The sequence below is a fragment of the Sceloporus undulatus genome, unplaced genomic scaffold, assembly GCF_019175285.1.
Source record: "Sceloporus undulatus isolate JIND9_A2432 ecotype Alabama unplaced genomic scaffold, SceUnd_v1.1 scaffold_13, whole genome shotgun sequence".
NCBI lineage: Eukaryota > Metazoa > Chordata > Lepidosauria > Squamata > Phrynosomatidae > Sceloporus > Sceloporus undulatus.
In genome coordinates, this window is record NW_024802935.1 from 5,302,819 (window position 1) to 5,312,253 (window position 9,435).

The 9,435-nt window shown below is 39.6% G+C and overlaps 1 protein-coding gene across 9 annotated transcripts in view; it reads right to left on the reverse strand.

The window, feature by feature from the left end:
- The window catches only part of LOC121917252 (HMG box transcription factor BBX-like), a 181,072-nt gene that overhangs the window by 125,589 nt on the left and 46,048 nt on the right, over positions 1-9,435 (reverse strand). Inside the window, exon 5 of one of the 9 annotated variants that reach the window (XM_042443032.1) lies at positions 4,949-5,059. The exons of the other annotated variants lie outside the window; for them this stretch is intronic. The gene's annotated coding sequence lies outside the window, so the exon portion shown is untranslated. The remainder of the gene's footprint in view (positions 1-4,948; positions 5,060-9,435) is intronic. 9 annotated transcript variants of the gene reach the window in all.

The following is a 9,435-nucleotide window of genomic DNA, read 5'->3' on the forward strand; positions in this document are numbered from 1 at the left end:
ACTAATCCTTCTCCCATGGAGATACTTTGGAAAGAAAAGGAAAAATGGAAGAAAGAGAAGAATGAAGCAAAGCTAACAAGGGTACTCAGGCGGAAGGATTGGAATTGCAAAATCGTGTGTGTGTGTGTACAAATACATGTGTGTGTTTGTGTTCAACTGCTGTAATATATACTTAAGTGTCAACTGATATGTCAAGACAAAAAAATTACCATCCACAATGCATATTCAACCATCACCCAGGCTTTGTAAAAGCTCTTCAACTGGATTTGCGTAAACAATCACACTCAGGAGAATTTATCAGTTGGGATGTTATATTTAGTGGAGAGTTTTATATGTTCTGGACAGCTAGTACAAAGGCACAAGACAGTTTTTAACCAGGCACATCTAGTACAGAGATGCATTAGTTCTCCCAGCCAAGATGCTCAAGAAAGGGAAGTTATGCAGTCCAAACTGCCTGACTGAATTGAGATTCCCAAGAAAGCAATGGTATCAGGCTTAACCAGCATAATTCCTTTCTGTGTGGGCAGAAATCGGCATGTTCTTCAGTTCTCCAGAACTGAAGGGAAGAAGGGCCCTCTAGTGACCAAAGAAACTATTGCTGCCCATTTAGTTTCCCTTCTGATTTTGTGAAATTTCATAAAGTAGGGACTGTGACAGCTGACATCCTAACACATCACATACTCTCAAAGATACCACAATGCTGTGGTTTTATCTTCAGGTTAATACAGCTACCTTTCTTATATATGTTCTGCCTACAGAACATAAATGTAGTGACACCTATCTAGTAATTCTGAATATAGATGTCATTTTATTTTCATTACATTCTGTGTATTATTATTATTATTATTATTATTATTATTATTATTATTATTATTATTATTATTATTATTTAACCTTTACTTATGAAGCGCTGGAAATTTACACAGCGCTGTACATGCAATCTTTTTAGTTAGACGGATCCCTGCCCTCGGGCTTACAATCTAAAAAGACATGACACAGAAGGAGAAGGGAGTGGTGGAGGGAAAGGGTAAGAGGTCCAGCAGTTCTTCTCTACCTCCAAGGCCTGGACCAAGGCAGATGGACTGGAGGGAGGGCTTGGCTTCATAATGGATGGTTAATCATTTTCCAGGGAAAATACATACTCTCAAGTAGGATAATGCATATACAGTACATAGCAATACAGGAAATGGTTTGATAAACAGGCACCAAAAGAACATCAAATAGTAAGCGACAATTATGCAATGGTAAGCGACAATTATGCAATGCCTGGGACGGCTTCTCTGAACAGGATGGTTTTCAACTCCGTTTTGAAGCTGGATAAAGAAGTGATGGCTCTTGCTTGTGGGGGAAGAAGGTTCCAGGAGTGAGGGGCAGCGAGTGAAAAGGGGCGAATCCGGGATGGGGCAGAGGAAATCCTGGGCTGAGACAGCAGACCTTGACTACGAGAACGGAGGGCCCGAGTGGGAAGGTGAGGAGAAAGAAGGTCTGATAAGTAAGGAAGGGCCAGTCTATGGAGGGCTTTAAATGTTGACAGCAGGAGCTTATACTGAATGCGGAAAGGGAGGGGGAGCCAGTGAAGGGATGCTAACACAGGAGAGATGTGGTCAGCGCAGTGGGTGGAAGTGATAATGCGTGCAGCTGGATGCTGAACAGAGATTAAAGGGCGTTAAAGGCGTTAGAAGTTGTTTATGTGCCTCAATGAAAAGCAGTAGGGTATCATAGCCATTTGAGATTACTGTATGTTTAAAAAGATGAACAGTTCCAAAAAAAGGTGCTGGGAACAGAGGGTTTTTTGTTGTTGTTGTTGTTTGGCAAGGTCCCACCCATCATCATATTTGACTCTATTCAACAAGACTGCCAACCTTCTGTGTACCGCTGAGGATGAATGGAGACAGTGGGATGAGATGGGACAGAGGAGTGTGTTTCTGTAATCTAATCCAATGTTTAGCAGCAAAATTTACAACCCTGTTGGGGGAGGATGTTAGTTCAAGCTATGAGTTTAACCTTTCCCATTTTCAAAACATTCTGGGGGTGAAATGAAATACAGTTAACTTAGTTTTACTTATACATTCAAATTAAAATTACTAGGCACAAATGTGGTAGTCTTACATCATGTAAAATTCACTTCCAAGGTTTGTGTAGATCCATTATTTTCATTTTAAAAAACCCCAACAGTCCATATTGTTATCCTACAGGTTCTTAGTACAGTATATTCATTTTAAAAGTGTTTGCGCAGAATGGTGATTTTCCACTTGTTTTACTATCTTCTACTTATTATTTCTGCATGTTTCTGGAGGTAGTCCTACAAGATCTGGGAAACCTAGAGTGTGAAAGGTTGCAGGGACACGTGATCAGTGTCAATACAACATGCCTCCATGAGCAGTTTTTGAATGAAACCTATCTAGTACCACTTTTTGTTGGGACTCCCTTGTTACATCAATTTTGAGAAGAAACGGATAACATTCCTTGAAATTTTTTCAGCCAAACTGGTCTGACACACGAGTTCTTGACTACAACAAGATTGCTACATTCATCCTTATATAGCTGTATGGGTTAAACCTAATTTGAAAATTGTGTAACAATTTTTATGGAAGAAATGACTGACTGGGATTTATAGGCTACATCAACTGATAAGGCAAGATCAAGCCTTTCTTTGTTTTCAATACTGCAGTGGCTGGCATAGTATGGCAATATGAACAGGTTTGCTTACATGTAATTGTGGTCCTTAGAGTAGTCATCTGTGAACTCACAGAAGTGAGTCATGCATTTGTGAAAAACCACAATCAGAACATTCCAAAGCTAAGTAATTGCAGCAAGAATCTAGCTGCACATCCTCAGTATTTACCCCCTGAGCATGCCTATTGTTATTGATGCCAGTGTCAGAGTACATGAAAAAAGTTGAAAATTCACCTGAAATTTTTCTATGACATCTGTATAGATGTGGGGAATATTCAATCTCTCACTACTGAGCAGAAGCAACTTGATGCCAAGGGGAAATATCCTATATACAAATTTGGTAATTTATTGCTGTCCAGGATATGTAGCAACAGTAATCAAAAGAAACAATATAAATGTCATTAAGTTTAATTGGAGGATTTGCCTATTAAACCTGATCTTGAAGTATGACAGAAATTCAGTTGGTACCAAGTTTGAGACTGGTGCTAGGGACTTAGGGTCCGAACAGACAGGACACACGCATCTTAAGAGGCCAGAAGTGTCGCCAAAGCTGCATTCTAATCCTTAGAACTAGAGCATGGCTTTGGCGTGGCCTCCGGCCTCTTAGGATACATGTGTCATTTAAACAGCATACCTCCAAAGTGACCAAAGCAGCTTTATTTTGGCCTGTCTGTTCGGGCCCTTTGTCGTTCTAACCCGAAGCAAAGTAGTAAGTAGACTATTCTTGTTAGAAGAATACTTATTCAACTTCTCAAGGTATTCATCTGGAGCTGATGGTGGTGTTTAATGCCCTGAAGATGAATGGAGAATGTTATCAGGTCTCTGACCACAGAGATGCTGTTGAAACCAAAGAAGTCACAGCCAGTGGCACAGGTCCAGTTGATAAGGTGGAATTAGATATTGCCCCTCAAATGGTGCAAGCCATCAGGACCAATACTTAATCTGCCAGTGGCTCCAACACTGTATCATTAGAAGATGATGCAGATGATTATCTTTTATTAATTCTAAGGCTAGTATTCAAGGAATGGTTCCTTGTTACTAAATCTATAGAATTCAGTGTCTCTTCAAAAATGGCCACGTCATTTTAATTTAATTTAAGACTTTGCTTAGTGAAACCTACACAGTCATACAGAAGGGTCACACAGACTGGCAACTTGGAATGGCCTTTGGTTGCTCCAGCACCAGTTGGACCTGGATCTGCATGGTGACCGGGCACTGCGGTCCTGAAGCCGGCAGCCCTGAATATACCACCAGCAAGGAGTGGCTTTTTGCTGCTTCTTTTTCAGCTGGCTTTTCCCAGACTCATGTATGCTCTTCATGCAGCTTGTCCATCATGTGCATGCCCAGCCCATCTGTTTTGGGCCAGAATCATACTTTATGTTCCTCTCCCAGATAGAACAAGCAGTTGGAATGCCTAAGTGGGGGAACAGTTTTATTCCCAAGGAGCTACAAAGTTTGAAAAATGGTGTAAATGCCATACGTACTCCTTCAGCGTGAAGCCATCAACACACATCAAATTCTACAATATTCAAAGACTGGTGAAAAACTATAACAACTGAAAAAACAAGGCTGATTGTTAAATACTATCTTTGGAGCTATATATAGTCAGCTGTTTGTATCTGCAGGGGTTCCGTTCCGGACCTCCCAGAAAATGCCAAAAACCACAGGACCTCAAGTTCCATTGGTTTTTATGGTGGCACACTGTGTGCATGGCTGAGCTGGTATGGTCATGTGCATGCACTGCCATTCAGGAGAATGGGGCAAATCCATCCAATACACAGATGGCAGCTGGGTGGCCTGACTGTACAGCAAATATTAGAATCATTCAGCTCTGAGAACTTAAGTATGCAGAATGTTCTTTTTTATGCTGCACAAACAGCAGGAAAAAAAAAACAAAAACAAAGGGAAGATAGCTTGGTAGGAACTGCAAGGGTTTGGGTGTAGGATTCCCACAAAAATCACACAGCTCTGCAATGTTCCAATCATGGCTCTGCTCTACACTTCTCTATGTGTATTTTGCACAGGGGAAAAGACTGGGAGAATTCTGAACTGGGAAGGAAGAGAGGGAAGCTGAAACATATTAATCTACTGTTAATTGAGAAAGCAAACTGAAACATGTCCCTTCAGGCTACCTTTTGACTTATGGTAACCTCATGGATTTCATAGGGTTTTCTTAGGTAAGGAATGTGCTGAGGTGATCTGCCATTGCCGTCCTATGTATAAAACACAAAACACTTGATATTCCCTGCCAATCCCCCTTCCAAATACTAACCTGGCATGATGGGCTTAGTTTCTGAGATCAAATGGGATCTGATGCTTTCAATGTAGTTAGACCTCTTCCAAGCTGTAGGACTGTTTATTGCTTCTAATTGCTTGAATCTCCCTGGATAGAGAGTGGATGTGTAGTGGTGATTTACTTAAGTGTTGCATTGCATTTTTTAATGTTATATCCTCAAAGAAATGTTTTCTGCCTCTACACCACAACAACACATGTTGGCTAGACATTTTACTATTGCATTTACATAAGAATTTCACTGAATCATGTGTCAAAAACCTAGCTTTGAATTAATTATCTAGGGAACCATTCCAAGGCTAAGAATCAATTCACTTAAACTAGGAGAGATTGTGCTGATTAGTGCTAGACTGACTTGCAAGACAACAGAATTAATTTTCCACTGGAAAACTTTTCAAGCTTTATTGTTCTCTATACCTTCAAATGCAACATAAGCCTAAAAGTTTCCCACATATTCTAATATATTTTCATTCATGTGTGCCAATAATGGCTTCTTCTAGAGATAAGGTCTTAATGTTTTCTTTGTACAGTGGTACCTCGGGTTACGAAATTAATTCGTTCCGCGGCTAATTTCGTAACCCGAAAAACCTTCGTAACCTGAATTGCCATAGGCGCTAATGGAAAAAATAGCTCTCTGCTGCCCTCCGGTGGCGGAAAATAGCGCCGAGGTTTTTTCGTAACCCGAAAAAACCTTCGTAAGCCGAAACAATAAATCCCTATGGGATTTTTTCGTATCCCGAAAAATTCGTAAGCTGGGTAATTCGTATCCCGGGGTACCACTGTACTTTTCTTTAAAATGAGGTACAGGTGAAGAAAAAATATATAAACATGCCTAGCAAATGAAAGGACATTTTTGCTTCTCAATTACAAGTTGCTGACTGAAAGAATTTATTCCAAAGTTAAAGTATACTCTCATAGTAACTGTTTAATTTCAAGAGAGAGAGATCTCAAGACATGATCCCAGGATAAGACAAAATACAAAATTAGCACTACTTGGTTTTGCCTTTGGTGACCAATTCACTTTGCCCTCTGGCCACTTAACAGTGGCCCTGAGCCGCTACTGCTTTCTGCAGATCAACCAATGGAAAATCGCCTAGTTCAATATCTGGAATTTATTTAGCCCTAAAGCTATGGTACATGTGGTTCAGCAAAACTGAAGTCTCAGGGCTCAATAACACATACCAAAAAGAAAGAAGGGAAGAAACCAGTGCTGATGATCTAATACAGATAACCTTTCACTGGGGCATATGATGTGGAAATGTTGAGTAGTGATTGCTATCTCACTGTATATGAAGTTTATATTAGAAAAATCTTTGATATTTATACGTGTAGATGTACTCTTAACTATGTTCACAGAACTTGGGATTTAACTGACAGTCTATATGGCTGAATCTCGCATGCTCGTTGTATCTGAAAGACCCGTGCTTGAAGGCTAGAAAAACAAATAGTCACCATTCATCACAGAGTGACCACAATATCTTTCTGCTTTAGCTATAAACAAATGGCAACTCAAAATATTTTTTAGAGATAGATTTATCTTATTTAAAGAAATATGCTAGTCCCTAGTCATATTCTATATATTTCTCTCTCCTTATCTTTTTCTATCTCCTCACACTCTTTTTTGTATTTCTATTTTGTAAAATCCAATAAAATTATGAAAGCATTTTTAAAGTTCCAATTGTTGTTCTTATGTTCATTCAAGTCATTTCTGACTAATGGGAATCCTAAGGAAAATTGACCCAGGGTTTTCTTGGCAAGATTTGTATGGGCAGAGCAGTGCCATTGCCCTTCTCTAAAACTGAGAGAATGCAACTTGCACAAGGTCACTCAGTGTGTTTCCACAGCTTAGGAAGAATTCAAGACTTTGTTCTTTTAGAATCCTAATTCAACATCAAATACAGAAGCATACATATAGGTATCATATATTTATATATATTCCCATTTTCCCCTTTAAAATACACACAAGCAAAGTATCAAAGGACTGGGCCCTACTTTTGTGTATTTAAAAGGAAAAAACATGGCAATTTATAAAGATGTCATGATGCAAGTGTACGATGCAACTTAGTGCTTGCACCTCGTTGGAATTTGGATCAGTCACATGATCACTGGTTTTAGATACTACTTTCTAGAGACAGAGCATCAGCCATCCAAAGATGGTCTCTCCAGCCCTCTCTACATGTTTAGTAGCCATCAGTACTCTTAATTTTTCAAAGCTCTTTTGAAATAGTGTTTATTACATATGACATATAGATAAGCTGAACTTGTTGATACATAATGTAGATCAAGAAAAATCAGAATTACCAATTCTAAAATTATTTCATTAACAGCTGGAAAAGCACTTTCCTAACTTCTGTAATATATTATTAAATGTGGTGACTCCACAGCCTTGGAATTCCCTCTTTCCAGATTCATGTATAGCTTTGTCACTAGTTGTGCTATTGTTGTTGTGTGCCTTCAAATCGTTTCCAACATGTGGCAGCCTCCTGGCAAACCTATCATGTGGTTTTCTTGGAACATTTTGACCAAATGAGGTTTGCCATTGCCATCCTTCTGAGGCTGAGTGTGTGTGACTTGCCCAAGTGGTTTACATGGCTGAGCCAGGATTCAAAGTCAGGTTTCCAGAGTCACAGTCCAGTGCTCAAACCATACATCATTCTGGCTCTCATTACTGCTAGTGCTTTACACAAAAACCTTACAGACTTTTACATTTCAGGGTGTCCAGAATTAAAGTAGTTTGACACCACTTTAACTGCCATGACTCTAGCCTACAGAATCCTGGTACTTATAGTTTGGTGATGTATTCGGCCTGGTCTGTCAGAAATCTCTGATGCCTCACTAAACTACAAATCACAGGATTCTATAGGATAGAATCATGGCTTTAAAAGTGGGTGTCAAACCACTTTAATTCTACATTGTGGCTACACCCCAGGCTGCATATGAATTATTAATGAGCAGTTCTTAACTCCAAACAGTGTGAATGTTAAAGTAAATGTGTCTAAACTAATGGTTAAACTGCAACTGTTATTATATAGCTGTCCCTTGCTATCCCCAGGGGGATCTGTTCCAGACCCTCCCCCACAGATAGCAAAAAATGTGGGACCCTATTTCCCACCGCATGTGCGCACACTCATTGAAAAGACCGGGGCTTGCCATCCATAGAAAGTCAAACCACAAATGGCAAGCATGCAGTTGGCACAAGGAGCCCTAGTGGCACAGTGGTTAAATGCCTGTACTGCAGCCACTCACTCAAAACCACAAGGTTGTGAGTTCAAGACCAGCAAAAGGGCTCAGGCTTGACTCAGGCTTGCATCCCACTGAGGTTACTAAAATGAGTACCCAGATTGTTGGGGGCAAATTAGCTTACAGTTGTAAACTGCTTAGACACTGCTTAGGCGGTATGAAGCGGTATATAAATGAAGCTTGTTTGTTTGTTTGCTTGTTGATTTATATATTTTAAAACTTTATATTACATCACCTTGAGAGGGACAAAATGTCTCAAAAGCAGGATCAACATTTTTGAATTAATAAATAACAGACACAAGAATATTAGTATAAGTTATCAAAATTATGCTGTACACTGGTGCCTCGGGATACGAAATGATCGCGTTACGAAATTTCCGGGATATGAAAAAGTTGGATTGGAAAAAACTGTTCCGGGTTACGAACTATTTTTCGGGTTACGAAATTCATTTCGGCACGAAATTCAAATGCGAAGCGCGGCTATAGGCTTTCCAGCGCTAACGGAAAGCCTTTTCGGGTTGCGAAATTTTCGGGTTACGAAGGGAATGGCGGAACGAATTAATTTCGTAACCCGAGGTAGCAGTGTACATACATTTTAAAGCATTAAAACTGCAGCTCTACATGGAAGGTCCCACTACAGTCAATAGGTATACTTCTAAGAAGGCATGCTGCCTAAATTACATATATATATTTTTAAAAAACACAGCGATACAAAACTGCATTGTAAGCTCTAAAGGAGGTTAAAGAAAGGTAGGCAACAGCTGGAATAATTAACAATTAGTGAACACTGGATAAGAAGGTGGGGGAAAAACATTTAACTTAATATTTCAGTGATATCATCACTAGTGCACTGTTCCAACTTCCCAAGGGGGTAGCTGCTTTAGTCACGTGCAACAAAAACAACACAGAGTCTTTTGGGTTTGAAAATGAGATATGGTCTATAGAAGTTATGCTGCAAAGAATTTGTTGGTTTTTAAAATTTCACAATTTGTATTCCCCTCCCTTTTCTTTTACAATGGATACCATCAACATATTACCTACATACTGACAACAATGTGACATATAACATACAACAAAGATTCAATTCTCCAATATGCTTAACCACAGGAAGGGGCCTACTAAACATGCCAGGACCTGCTCACTCAGTACAGTGGTACCCCGGGATACGAAAGCACCGTCTTACGAAATTTCCAGGATACGAAAAAATCCCATAGGAAAAAACTGTT